Genomic DNA, 14,082 nt, shown 5'->3' on the forward strand with positions numbered 1-14,082 from the left:
GATTTAGTGTTTCAGCTTTTATTTTGTCCCATTCTTCCTACAAACACGTCTTAAGATGTGCAACAGCATTTTTATTTTATTTGCATTTTCCATACTGTCCCAACTTTTTCTGATTTGGGGTTGTGCATGTCTGACTATATTGTCTCTTTATAACTGTTTTTCTCTGTAGTTCAGTTTGGTTCGATTATTGTCACGGAGCGGTGACGTCAGACGGTGCCAAATAGGCGCACCGCAGTGCTGCTCGCGCTTCACTTTGATCGACTCAGAGCGCGTCGGTGCGTCCGTCCGTCTCTTCTCACCAAAGCACAGCTAAATACAAACTACACGCAGAAAAGTTACAAGTAGAACTTTACCGGATTCAGCTTGAGGTTTGCGTTCAGAAGTGGATTAGGAGCTGAGTGAGGCGATGCTGCTCGCGTCTGTAAACTTCCCTGTGAAATAAACGGCGGCGCGAGGAGGATTCGACACGCGCCAGCCAAGTGAACGAACGAGCCACTACCAAGGTACCAAGTTTATTATTGTTTGTTTTTCAGCTTTTTGTTTGATAGTTGCTTTAATAACATGTATTTTAATAATGTTTGGACAGATAGTTAAAAGAATTGAATGGAATATGGCGAAAAGTTTGCGTTAACGGTTTTAAAATACACAACAATACACAATTTGTTCAGCCAAGAAGTGGAAACAATGTGAGTTATTTTTTACGAAGAATAATGCATTTACAAACAGTAGAAAACTGGTGCAAAACACATTTGATACCGTTAGAACAATGGAGTTAAAGTACTGACAAAAAGTACTGACACCTGACAATTCTTAGAATATTCGAAAAATAGAAAAAGGTGGTGTTTATACTGCAGTATTGATTTCCTATTTCTCAGTTACACAGTCCCAGTTTCATATTAAAATGCATTGTCTGTCAAGCACATTGACAATTTAACTATTTAAAAGTGTTTTTAGATAAAAAAGAAAGGCACATTTTACTGTTTTGATAAACATGTAATGCATCCTGCATGTTAACATCCTGCAATATAAACACCATATTTTCTATTTTTCAAATATTCTAAGAATTGTCAGGTGTCAGTACTTTTTGTCATTTGGTAGCAAATGTATTTTGTACCAGTTTTCCTATTGTTTGTAAATGCATTATTTTTCAATTATTTCCTTCAGGATAAATATAGTACAGTAGACCCTTGACTTACGAATTTAATTGGTTCCGAAGGGCTGTTCTTAAGTCAAAATGTTCGTTAGTTAAACCTATTTTTCCCATAAGAAATAATGTAAATAGAATTAATCTGTGTCAGACCTCCCAAACCACCCCCTTACCTAACCTTTCTTATGTCTTAAATGGTATTTTTGTTATAAATACAAGTATATTTTCCCTTAAATCTTAAATTATAGAATAGACATTCCTGTAATAAACAATAATGAACAATACACAGTAGTTCTAGACATAAAAAACACATCACATTTCAGTACAGTATATGTGCTGTACCATACACCATAATACATTTTATAAAATGTATCTACCAGAAACAACGATAACTCTCATATTTCTCTATTATTTCCTTCTTTATTTCAATAGTGTTGTATTTTGTAGGTGTAATTGCACGAAATAATAACTTCCTTTTTCTCTCTCACTCACTGTCCCCGCTGTCTGATACACAGTGACAGCTACTGGCAGGAGTAATTATACAACACAACAAATATAATAGATTTGTTCATTTTCTTACCACTAAGTTTTCTCTGCACATTCTTTGGGGACGTTTTAATATTGAATTTTACAAAATATAAAGAAAACACCGAAAAAAAACACAGTCCGCTGTCCGAATGTTCGCTCACTGTATATATATATATAGAGAGACGGTCTGAGTCAACTTGTGCGTGACGTCACGTGTTTCACGAATTTCAGTTCGTAATCCGAAATTTGTTCGTACGTTAAATTGAAAAAGATCGTTCGTAACCCGAAATGTTCGTATGGTAAACCGTTCGTAACTTAAGGGTCTATCTATCTATCTATCTATCTATCTATCTATCTATCTATCCATCCATCCATCCATCCATCCATCCATCCATCCATCCATCCATCCATCCATCCATCCATCCATCCATCCATCCATCCATGTTAAACAAGTTATTAAGCTGCTATATAATGTGTTCTGATTATTCTAGCCTATTGTATGTACAGTACTACTACCATACAGAAGACCAATTATTTTGGATTTTGTTTATAGTGGTGGTTGAAATAGCACAAAATACTGTTTGAACAAAAACAACAAATACTTATTTTAGATTAGTAAATTTATAATGCACTTGTATGTCCATAGATTGTGTTTGGATTAAACTGATCCAGTAATTTGGTCTAATATTACAGACCCTTATTTAAAATGTAATCGGTCTACAAGCTCATTCAATTTGCACTACTGTTTATAATTGCACCGGTCATACCCACAGACTTTGCCTTATGTCACTTTACTGTCTTGGATGTTAATATCGGGGACATGTGTATATATCGGGGACAATATATATATATATATACAGTGTATCACAAAAGTGAGTACACCCCTCACATTTCTGCAGATATTTAAGTATATCTTTTCATGGGACAACACTGACAAAATGACACTTTGACACAATGAAAAGTAGTCTGTGTGCAGCTTATATAACAGTGTAAATTTATTCTTCCCTCAAAATAACTCAATATACAGCCATTAATGTCTAAACCACCGGCAACAAAAGTGAGTACACCCCTAACAGACTATACCCCTAAATGTCCAAATTGAGCACTGCTTGTCATTTTCCCTCCAAAATGTTATGTGATTTGTTAGTGTTACTAGGTCTCAGGTGTGCATAGGGAGCAGGTGTGTTCAATTTAGTAGTACAGCTCCCACACTCTCTCATACTGGTCACTGAAAGTTCCAACATGGCACCTCATGGCAAAGAACTCTCTGAGGATCTTAAAAGACGAATTGTTGCGCTACATGAAGATGGCCAAGGCTACAAGAAGATTGCCAACACCCTGAAACTGAGCTGCAGCACAGTGGCCAAGATCATCCAGCGTTTTAAAAGAGCAGGGTCCACTCAGAACAGACCTCGCGTTGGTCGTCCAAAGAAGCTGAGTGCACGTGCTCAGCTTCACATCCAACTGCTGTCTTTGAAAGATAGGCGCAGGAGTGCTGTCAGCATTGCTGCAGAGATTGAAAAGGTGGGGGGTCAGCCTGTCAGTGCTCAGACCATACGCCGCACACTACATCAAATTGGTCTGCATGGCTGTCACCCCAGAAGGGTCTTCTTCTGAAGTCTCTACACAAGAAAGCCCGCAAACAGTTTGCTGAAGACATGTCAACAAAGGACATGGATTACTGGAACCATGTCCTATGGTCTGATGAGACCAAGATTAATTTGTTTGGTTCAGATGGTCTCAAGCATGTGTGGCGGCAATCAGGTGAGGAGTACAAAGATAAGTGTGTCATGCCTACAGTCAAGCATGGTGGTGGGAATGCCATGGTCTGGGGCTGCATGAGTGCAGCAGGTGTTGGGGAGTTACATTTCATTGAGGGACACATGAACTCCAATATGTACGGTGAAATACTGAAGCAGAGCATGATCCCCTCCCTCCGGAAACTGGGTCGCAGGGCAGTGTTCCAGCATGATAATGACCCCAAACACACCTCTAAGACGACCACTGCTTTATTGAAGAGGCTGAGGGTAAAGGTGATGGACTGGCCAAGCATGTCTCCAGACCTAAACCCAATAGAACATCTTTGGGGCATCCTCAAGCGGAAGGTGGAGGAGCGCAAAGTCTCGAATATCCGCCAGCTCCATGATGTCGTCATGGAGGAGTGGAAAAGCATTCCAGTGGCAACCTGTGAAGCTCTGGTAAACTCCATGCCCAGGAGAGTTAAGGCAGTTCTGGGAAATAATGGTGGCCACACAAAATATTGACACTTCAGGAACTTTCACTTAGGGGTGTACTCACTTTTGTTGCCGGTGGTTTAGACATTAATGGCTGTATATTGAGTTATTTTGAGGGAAGAATAAATTTACACTGTTATATAAGCTGCACACAGACTACTTTTCATTGTGTCAAAGTGTAATTTTGTCAGTGTTGTCCCATGAAAAGATATACTTAAATATCTGCAGAAATGTGAGGGGTGTACTCACTTTTGTGATACACTGTATATATATACATATATATATTAATTCAGATATCTTTTGCATTTTGCGTTTAGTGTGTTTATTCAATTCATGTATGTTTCATATATTTTACGTTTAGTGTTTATTTAGTGTTTATTGCTGCACCATGGGTATAAGAGCAACACAGTTTCAATCCTCTGTATGTCTTGTACATATTGCAGTATTGACAATCAAGTGTAATTACAGTCAAGTTTAATTAATTGCATTTATTTTACTATGACAAGTTACTTTTCAGAATGCATGATAAGGTTGCTTATCTCTGTATTATATGTATATTAAAAAATACTTGTATTTGTATGATTATCAATATACAATTATAAGACAGCATACAGCACATTTTAACATAGGTTAAGGCTTAATTGAGGTTTGTTTGTAAAGAAATACAACTTCAATTAGAGTCATCCATTACTGTATAAAAATAACCTAGCTTAGACATAGACTATCCTGTCTATACAGATGCTCAGCCGGCCGATAGCACTTCTGAGATACAAAACCGTGTAATAAGCCTCTTCATGACAAATTATTATCCCCTGTGAAAAAAACACTGCTTTGTGATTGAACCAAAGAACAACCCTTATTGTGAAAATAACATAGGTTAAAATGTGCAAGTGCAGCAGGATCCTACAAATATGCTTTATACGAAAGTGTTTTTTCCTTGTGAATGAATATATTTATTGAATTAAGTTGCTAGGTGAATATAAAACTTCATTGTTTGATGCTTATCTGTACAGAACATTTCTGTAAGAAGGGCTGTGCTTTGGTTCAATTACAAAACTGTGTTTTTTTCACAGGGGTTAATAATTTGTCATGAAGTTACATTTGGTGCTCAGGTGGCACAGTGGTTTATTACACAGTTTCGAATCTTAGCAGTGCTATCGGCCAGCTGGGCATCTACATAGACAGGATTGGCTATGTCTACTACCCTCCAGATTTAGTCCATTATGTTATTGGTAATTATCTCATAAATATAATTAGGTGTATGTAAATGAGATAAATACTAGATTTGGCATTGCTGTAGTCCTTTCATTGTTCTCGGTGTAAGACTGAAAATGTACGACATAAAAAAAACAACCTAACAACTTTGGCACACAGTTTAGCACAAATTATATCAAGGCTGTTTTTTAGTCAAGTGCAATTAAAACAATCTGGCTCATTGCTTGTGGTACAAGGTGATGCAGTTACTATGGAGATGAGGAGTCACTGCTTTAGTGTGAAACTGCGTACTGCTGTAATAAACAGTATGTCAAAATAGTAGTAGTATATAATGGATTTAAATACACTTTTTAGTATGCTACACAAGTGTGCAGTTAAATACAAATTCCCAATGCAGAGCTCATTATCAGATGAAACTGAACTGGTTATAATAGCTGAATGTATATTTTTTTACATAAAGGCAGGTTATAAAATGTAAATTGATGTAAATATATTAAAGTCTCTAGTTATCTCTAGTCACCATGCACCTAAACCAAACACTTTAGTAGATCTTCTACACTCAAATCTGGATCTTGAATCCAAATATGGTCATTCAATCAATGGTAGGTGACTGTTATTCTAAGAGGTTGACCGCTTTGTCATCACACCTGACACAATTAGAGAGAGGACAAAAATTTAGTAGGACTTAATGACTGTGATTTGCCTAGCAGTATTGAGGACTGCATTAGGTCCACCCAACTGATACATACATTAAATGATTATTTTATAAACTACACCCACTGAGCACTTTATTAGGTACACTTATTTGATACGTACATTCATACTTTTTTTTAAAGCTTTATCTGCTTTATCTTATTTGTGGGTACACAATTACTGACTGTAGATCATATGTTGCTGTAAGTTTGTTACCCCTCATACATAATTAATCAAACACATTTATTTGTCATTCTCTATAGGACCAGTGGTAGACCATTCTAGTTTTACTGTAGGGTAGGTGTAGCTTATGGACCAGATAGGTATACCTAATAAAGTGCTCAGTGAGTGTAAGTGTAGCTAAGAAGTACATTTGTATCTACCTAAACTAGCAGTTCAAAACAGAAATGTCAGCAATGTCCTTAATATTTATCTTTTGTGTTTAGTACTTGATTGAGTCATATTTGGGAAATGTTAACAGCCAGCATTTTTGGATAAAGCAATTTGACCCATTCCTCATTATGAAATTCTTTCACATTTTAGGTAGCTTTAGAGTGAAGGTGTACAGCAGTTTTAGCAAAGGGGGTAGAAGAACATTCAATTTAGGGTGGGTGGGATATTTCACCTGCAAAACACTGAACATGCAAGCACATGCAAGATTGTTACTTGTTTGTAGACCTAATTTACTTGAATGTAATATCGTGTGAACAGTCGCTGTGTTTGAACATGGCCACATTATTTTGCTCTGATGGGTGTGACAATGTTCCATACAACTGTACACTGATCAGCCGTAACATTAAAACCACCTCCTTGTTTCTACACTCACTGTCCATTTTATCAGCTCCACTTACCATAGAGAAGCTTTTTGAAGTTCTACAATTACTGACTGTAGTCCATCTGTACAGCCATAGTACAGCGCTTCTGGAGCCGAGAGACTTAAGGGCCTTGTTCAAGTGCCCAAAAGTTGCTGCATGGCAGAGCTGGGATTCGAACTTGGTCCCATGTCATCCCAGTGCGTGTGCGTAAAGTACTATAGTTCCCCTACAGCTCACCTTCCTTTTGCACAGAGCTTATTCCTAGTGTTTTTTTGCACCATTAAGCCCACTCTACTAAGAGACAAACTAAGTGCTGCACAGGAGGACGGTGCCCTGGTGTCCTAAATTATTGACCACCCAACTGACAGGCCTCTCTCAGTATTAGGATTTTATGGATGGCACTGAGACATGCCAAAAGTTATCAAATATACTGTTATACCCTGGTGTATCGTTGAGGAAAGGTTGGAATTAAAAGCTTTATGGTCTGGTGTAAAATCCTCAACTCAACACCAGCAAGATAAAGGAGATTGTGGTGGTTTAATGGGATAAAGTAAGAGTTCCCTTTAACTCCTGTAACTATTCAGAAAAAAGCGTATATGTGATTAAGACATAAATGACAAGTTGGGATGGCATGCTAATGTGGACAGTCTGTTCATGCAATGTTTTGTTTATGCAATTACTCCCCTTTTTCTCCTGAATTTAGCGTACCCAATTACCCAATTGCATTATGCTTCCTCTCTTCTGATATTGATCTCCACCCTGGTTGAGAAGAGCAGAGACTGACAAACGCCCCCTCCGACACGTGTGCAGTAGCCGACTGCATCTTTTCACCTGCATGAGGCGTGTTCATATGTGGATCAGCTTTGTGTATGGAGAGCCACACCCTGATCAACGCATTATCTCTTGACTCTGTCAGCAGAGGTCAGAATTGCATCAGTTATGTGGAATCCCCGTCCAGTTTTCATGTATGAACAACAGCCATTCATTGTTTATGTAGGCGCCCAGCCTGCCGGATAGCAGAGCTGAGATCCAAAACGACAATGTCAGCTCTGGTGTGCTAGTGTTTTTTATCGCTGCTTTACTTTTTGAGACGGTATAAACCCTGCGATGTAGGAGGTCAGCTTCATTAAGCTTTTTACGACTGTAGTTCTTTTAGTTCATGTATCACAACAAAGGACACAAACAGACTTCATCGAATTATTGTACACTGATCAGCCATAACATTAAAACCACCTCCTTGTTTCTACACGCACTGTCCATTTTTTCAGCTCCACTTACCATATAGAAGCACTTTGTAGTTCTACAATTACTGTCTGTTTCTCTGCATACCTTTTTTATCCTGCTTTCACCCTGTTCTTCAATGGTCAGGACCCCCTCAGGACCACCACAGAGCAGGTATTATTTAGGTGGTGGATCATTCTCAGCACTGCAGTGACACTGACATGGTGGTGGTGTGTTGTGCTGGTATGAGTGGATCAGACACAGCAGCGCTGCTGGAGTTTTTAAATACCGTGTCCACTCACTGTCAACTCTATTAGACACGCCTACCTAGCTGATCCACTTTGTAGATGTAAAGTCAGAGACGATCGCTCATCTATTGCTGCTGTTTGAGTTGGTCATCTTCTAGACCTTCATTAGTGGTCACAGGACGCTGCCCACCGGGCGCTGTTGGCTGGATGTTTTTGGTTGGTGGACTATTCTCAGTCCAGCAGTGACAGTGAGGTGTTTAAAAACTCCTTCAGCGCTGCTGTGTCTGATCCACTCATACCAGCACAACACACACTAACACACCACCACCATGTCAGTGTCACTGCAGTGTTAAGAATGATCCACCACCCAAATAATACCTACTCTGTAGTCCTCACTATTGAAGAACAGCATGAAAGGGGGCTAACAAAGCATGCAGAGAAACAAATGGACTACAGTCAGTAATTGTAGAACTACAAAGTGCTTCTATATGGTAAGTGGAGCTGATAAAATGGACAGTGAGTGTAGAAACAAGGAGGGGGTTTTAATGTTATGGCTGATTGGTGTATAATGCTTGCTGAAATTATCCACTGTCTTACATTGGACTCAGTGGTAATGGTGGCAGAGTGGACGGCACTAGCCAGGTTTTTAGGTCTAATGAATAAGAATTAAGCCATCAGACTGTACAATGCAATCTTCTGATTTACTAGGATAATCATTTGAACTTTATAATATAAAGCAGAGTTCAAATGTCTAATTGCACAACTGCATCATTACACTGTTGCTACTGGATACCATTTGTGTAATTGCACAATACATCTACTCTTGTTTTTACTTGGATAACTATCACAGTTAGGACTACAACCTTATCTGTTTATTTCATTGCCTCTTTTCTTCTGTGTAGAATGTGTATGTGTGTGGTTGCTTAGTCTTGAAAACCCAATTAATAAAGCTCATGTGTACATTTACATTTAAGGCATTTAGCAGACGCTTTTATCCAAAGCGACTTACAGTTCTGTGACAGTATACAGTCTAAGCAATTGAGGGTTAAAGTCTTGCTCAAGGGCCCAACAGCAGCAACCTGGCAGTGGTGGGGCTTAAACCAGCGACCTTCTGATTACTAGTCCAGTACCTTAACCAGTGGGCTACAACTTGCATGTAGCTCTTATTAGTTCTTAGTTCTGTTGACAGTGAACTTTTTAGTCACATAGTGGTCCTGTCATGTGACCTTGAGTTGCCATTTGGCTGTATACTTCCTTGACTTTTAGATATATCAGATATATCAGTTTAGCAGACATGGTTTTTTGCTTGCTTTTTGTATCTGTTGGCAATCAGTGTGACAAAATTAAACATTTAAATTTTTTCTTTTACTTTAACATATGGTGCTGTAGGCGCTACCATTGGAATTCAGGTTACACTTGGTGCACTGTTGCGAGGTGCTCATCGCCCCATGACACTAACCTTACATTCAGACCGGCATCCATGCGATAACACAGGAGGCAGAGAGAAGGCTGGTGGAGTCATTGGTGCAAAAAAGTTAAGCAAAGTTTAAGGGAATGCATATCAGGAGCTGTGTGGCAAATACCAATGAACAGGAACTGAGTCTTGAGCAGAACGGTATGCTCATTATCTTCACCACCATAAAACAGTACACTTCATTTTTGATTTTTAGATAATAGATCCTACTAAAGATGGAAGGGAAACACATGCGTGGTGTAAAACCTACACAAATAGACAGCAGCGATCACAAAGAGTTTTCTTTTTCATGTTGACAAGAAAAAATTAGATACAAGCAATTCATTTGTAGCAGGAACATGTCTGATTTGTGGTGAAAACTGGGCAGGAATATATCAGATTTGTGATCACATTTTTTTTTCTATATGCTCTGTAGATACTAGCAGTAAAGTACATTGTACTCTTTTGGTATTTGCTTGTTTTGCTTGCCATCAGTTAAACCATGGCAACCAAACTCCCACATGCAATGATGGCACTTCCGGTGTGAACACAGGGCGATCAGTGATCAGCGACTCAGGTAACAAGAGATGAAAAATCTATGTAATTTATATTATTTTGGTCTGAATTTAGGGTAGTTGTAGCCTAGTGATTAAGGTATTGGACTAGTAAGCAGAAGGTTGCTGGTTCAAACCAACCACTGCCAGGTTGCCACTGTTGAGCAAGGCCCTTAACCCTCAATTGCTTATGCCAGAGATGTTCACAAGTCCCAAAATACAAGTCTTTAGGCTAGAGTCCGAGTCAAGTCACAAGTCTTTAGACTAGAGTCCGAGTCAAGTCACGAGTCAATATAATATACACAAAACATATATTGAAAATGTAGCATTAAAATAAATAAATAATATGTAAGTTTATATAAAAAACAACAACAGATTAGCAACTGTATTTTGCCGTTTTACTGAGTGTCTTTACTTTCCTAGTCATTGTGCAAATGAATGTAATTTCCGTAACAAGAAGGTACCAGTTAAAAAGCTTAAACTAATACATTTCGTTTTCATTGCAAAACAAAAGCACACAATAAATCACGGCACAGCGGCCAAAATCCGAAACACAGCAAAGAAAATCATAACCACTGCTTAACTTAGCTTATGTTCTTCCAGATGCTATTTAATTTATAACCGTGTGTTGTCCCATTAGGAATATAATCCGTTATTTTGTAAATGTGCTAATAATTAAAAACCTCCAAACTTTTCCCGGTTGTAAAGTAAAACACGAACTCATTAGAAAGCCAATCAAGCGTTTCACTGACACATCATCTGTGTGACGCAAACTGAATAAATGCAAATTGCAAAAATGCAAAGCTGTTTCACATTTATTATTTTCATTCCTTATAATAATACATCAGAACCATACAACATCATGTAAAAAATTTTTCTCAATAGTGCAAACAATATTTGTTCATAATCCATCTTCACACTGACATGCAGCCCCATTTCAGGACTGCATTGCTTAGGGGACAGTGAGAAAATCAGGTGGGGGGGGGGGGTTCCCTGCTTGTGTTACTTTAGTTTCACCCTAAGCCGGATTCAAACCGAGGTTGGAAAATATGCGCAATGCGATCTGCCCGTTGAGCTACTCAAACAGCGGGGTAATGAACATGTTGTTATGCTGATATCCCTGCGCACACACAGCGTTTCTAAGACTAAAAGTAAATACTACGTAAAATAATAACCAAACACTTTTTAATTCCCACTGTAGCAGCAGTTTCCTTCTGTTTCATACATATCGCCATGTCTCAGTTTAATCTGCAGCATTTCTCTCCCACTGATAAAAATACGGAACAAAGCGCATCCCGTATCAGTTCAATACGGAACACCATGTTAAGTTTCCAAATAAGGAACGATTCTGTATTTTATGGGACGGTTGGCAACCCTAGTAATAGCTGATACAATATCTGCTGTGATGCTGCTTTGAACCTAAAGATCCTGATCACATGTAATTTTATACAGCTTTTAAAAATATGACAGATAAGTAAGAGCATAAAATTTAACTACTACACCCTTACGGTTTAAAGCTTAAGAGTAAATGTACACAAAGCAAGGCTCAACCTGACTGAAGATGTGGGATGGAGAGCAGCACTGAGCTAACTGTTATGTAAAACGTATACATTTGTAAACATTTCTGAAGGATGATGCATGAAAGCAAATCAGCAGATTCTGTTGGGGACTTTTTAGGAATTCCTGGACTCTCTGATAGCTTTATTTATTTTCAGGTGATATAAGCTAAGCCGTTTTAAAATTCATGACTATTGTTGTGTTACTATGGGTGCAGTGCATTTTTATATAATAATCACGCATCTCATTGCAACTTTCATTTACTGCACTGATTTTGGAGGACAAAGGGGAGGGTGGGGGCAGGGAATGTGGGTCGATTGGATCAGTTTCTGATGAAAGAAAATCTGTGAGAGAAAGTATTATGGAGAATAAATCTAGCAGCAAATGAGGACCCTGTTCTCAAAGTTGCTGTGTTGAATTGGATGCAGGTAAAATGGCCAAATTCTGATAGCTAGATGACTGGGTCAGATCTTCTCCAAACTGGCAGGTCCTGGCTGGTGATCCTAGCATGCAGTGGTTAGTACCTACCAAAAATGATCCAAGGAAGGATGACTGCTGAATGAGGGACGAGGTCATGGGTGCCCAAGGCTCAGTGATGCACATGAAACAAAGTCTAGCCCGTTTGGTCCAATCCCACAGAAGAGCTACAGTAGCGTTAATGTTGCTTAAATGTAATATTGGCTTTGTTAAAGAGGTGTCAGAACAACTTGCTGTATATGGGGCTTCATAGCTTCCATACTTAACACTGTTTACTTCAGAAACCACATATACCAACCAGGCATAGGATTATGACCACTGACAGGTGAAGTAAATAACACTGATTATCTCTTCATCATGGCGCCTGTTAGTGGGTGGGATATATTAGGCAGCAAGTGAACATTTTATCTTCAAAGTTGATGTGTTAGAAGCAGGAAAAATGGGTGTGTAAGGATTTGAGCGAGTTTGATGGCTAAATTGTGATGGCTAGACGACTGGGTCAGAGCATCTCCAAAACTGCAGCTCTTGTGGGGTGTTCCCGGTCTGCAGTGGTCAGTATCTATCAAAAGTAGTCCAGAGAAAGAACAGCAGTAAACTGGCGACAGGGTCATGGGCGGCCAAGGCTCATTGATGCATGTGAGGAGGGAAGGCTGGCCCGTGTGGTTCGATCCAGCAGACGAGCTACTGTGGCTCAAATTGCTGAAGAAGTTAATGCTGGTTCTGATAGAAAGGTGTCAGAATACACAGTGCATCACAGTTGCAAGGCTGTTTTGGCAGCAAAAGGGGGACCAACACAATATTAGGAAGGTGGTCATAATGTTATTCCTGATTGGTGTACAATGGGCACATAAGCTTCGGAACTGAACCATGGAGTAATGGAAAAAAGGTGGTTTCATTTGATGAATTATATATATTTTTTACATTATTTTAAAGACTGGGTGTGTGTACATCAGTTTTCTTGGGGAAAAGATGGCACCAGTGGCAGCAGTGTGATGTTCTAGGTGCCAGCAATGTTCTGCTTGGCAATCTAGAGTTGCATTCATATGGGTGCTACTTTGACCAGTACAACCTACCTAAACAGTATCACAAACCAAGTACACCTCTTTATGGTGACACTTATGGCAGTGGCCTCAGAAGCCAGCTAGATAGACCCTGCAACACTGTAAAAATGGATCAGGAAGTGTTTGTGGAGCATGACAAAAAGTTGAAGGAGTTCATGTGCCTTCAGAATTCCCCAGAATCCAATTAAGCTGGACAAACAAGTTCAAACCATGGAGACCCTACTTTGCATTTTCAGGACTTTAAGGATCTGCTGAAGCGTCATCGCCTGCGGGGTGTTTGGTTGCCATGGTTTAATTGGCACCAAGCAAAAAAAAATATACAAATGGCATGGCATTACAGTTTACCTTACCTTCAGAGCGTATAGAAAAAACAATTTGATCACAACTTAGTCATAGTCCATCACTGTCTGTTCAGTCATGATAAGAAAGCTGAGTTTGTTCATTATGATCACCGCCGTCTATTTGTGGAAGATTTAACACCACAACAATGTGGTTCTCTTCCCTCTCTAGTGGGAACTGGATTCGTGGTGGTGGAGATAAAGCACGTACTGCTTTGCTCAGTGCTCAATTCCTATTGGTAATCAACCCATTGCTTTGCTCCTAATTTGCATGAAGTTAAACTTTCACATTGCAGACTCCACTCACTTTGCATTGCTAACATTCGCTTCACCTCCTGTTGCCAGAAATCAGCAGCTTTAATTGAAAATGAAAGACAGCTGGTCGCTTTGTTGCATCACATCACTGGAGGTCTTAACATGGGGTTGGATAAGAAGGAGGTTTTTCCCACAAGCTATTCGGGCCCTCAACCCCTATATATATATATATATATAGATATACACTGATTAGCCATAACATTAAAACCACCTCCTTGTTTTTACA

The 14,082-nt window shown here is 39.1% G+C and overlaps 1 protein-coding gene across 1 annotated transcript in view; it reads left to right on the forward strand.

Moving 5' to 3' along the window:
• Nucleotides 1–267: 267 nt before the first annotated feature.
• Nucleotides 268–14,082, forward strand: part of gcgra (glucagon receptor a) — a 148,004-nt gene continuing 134,189 nt past the window's right edge. Inside the window, exon 1 of the mRNA XM_063015746.1 lies at nt 268–503. The gene's annotated coding sequence lies outside the window, so the exon portion shown is untranslated. The remainder of the gene's footprint in view (nt 504–14,082) is intronic.

This window comes from Trichomycterus rosablanca, chromosome 2 (assembly GCF_030014385.1).
Source record: "Trichomycterus rosablanca isolate fTriRos1 chromosome 2, fTriRos1.hap1, whole genome shotgun sequence".
Lineage (NCBI taxonomy): Eukaryota > Metazoa > Chordata > Actinopteri > Siluriformes > Trichomycteridae > Trichomycterus > Trichomycterus rosablanca.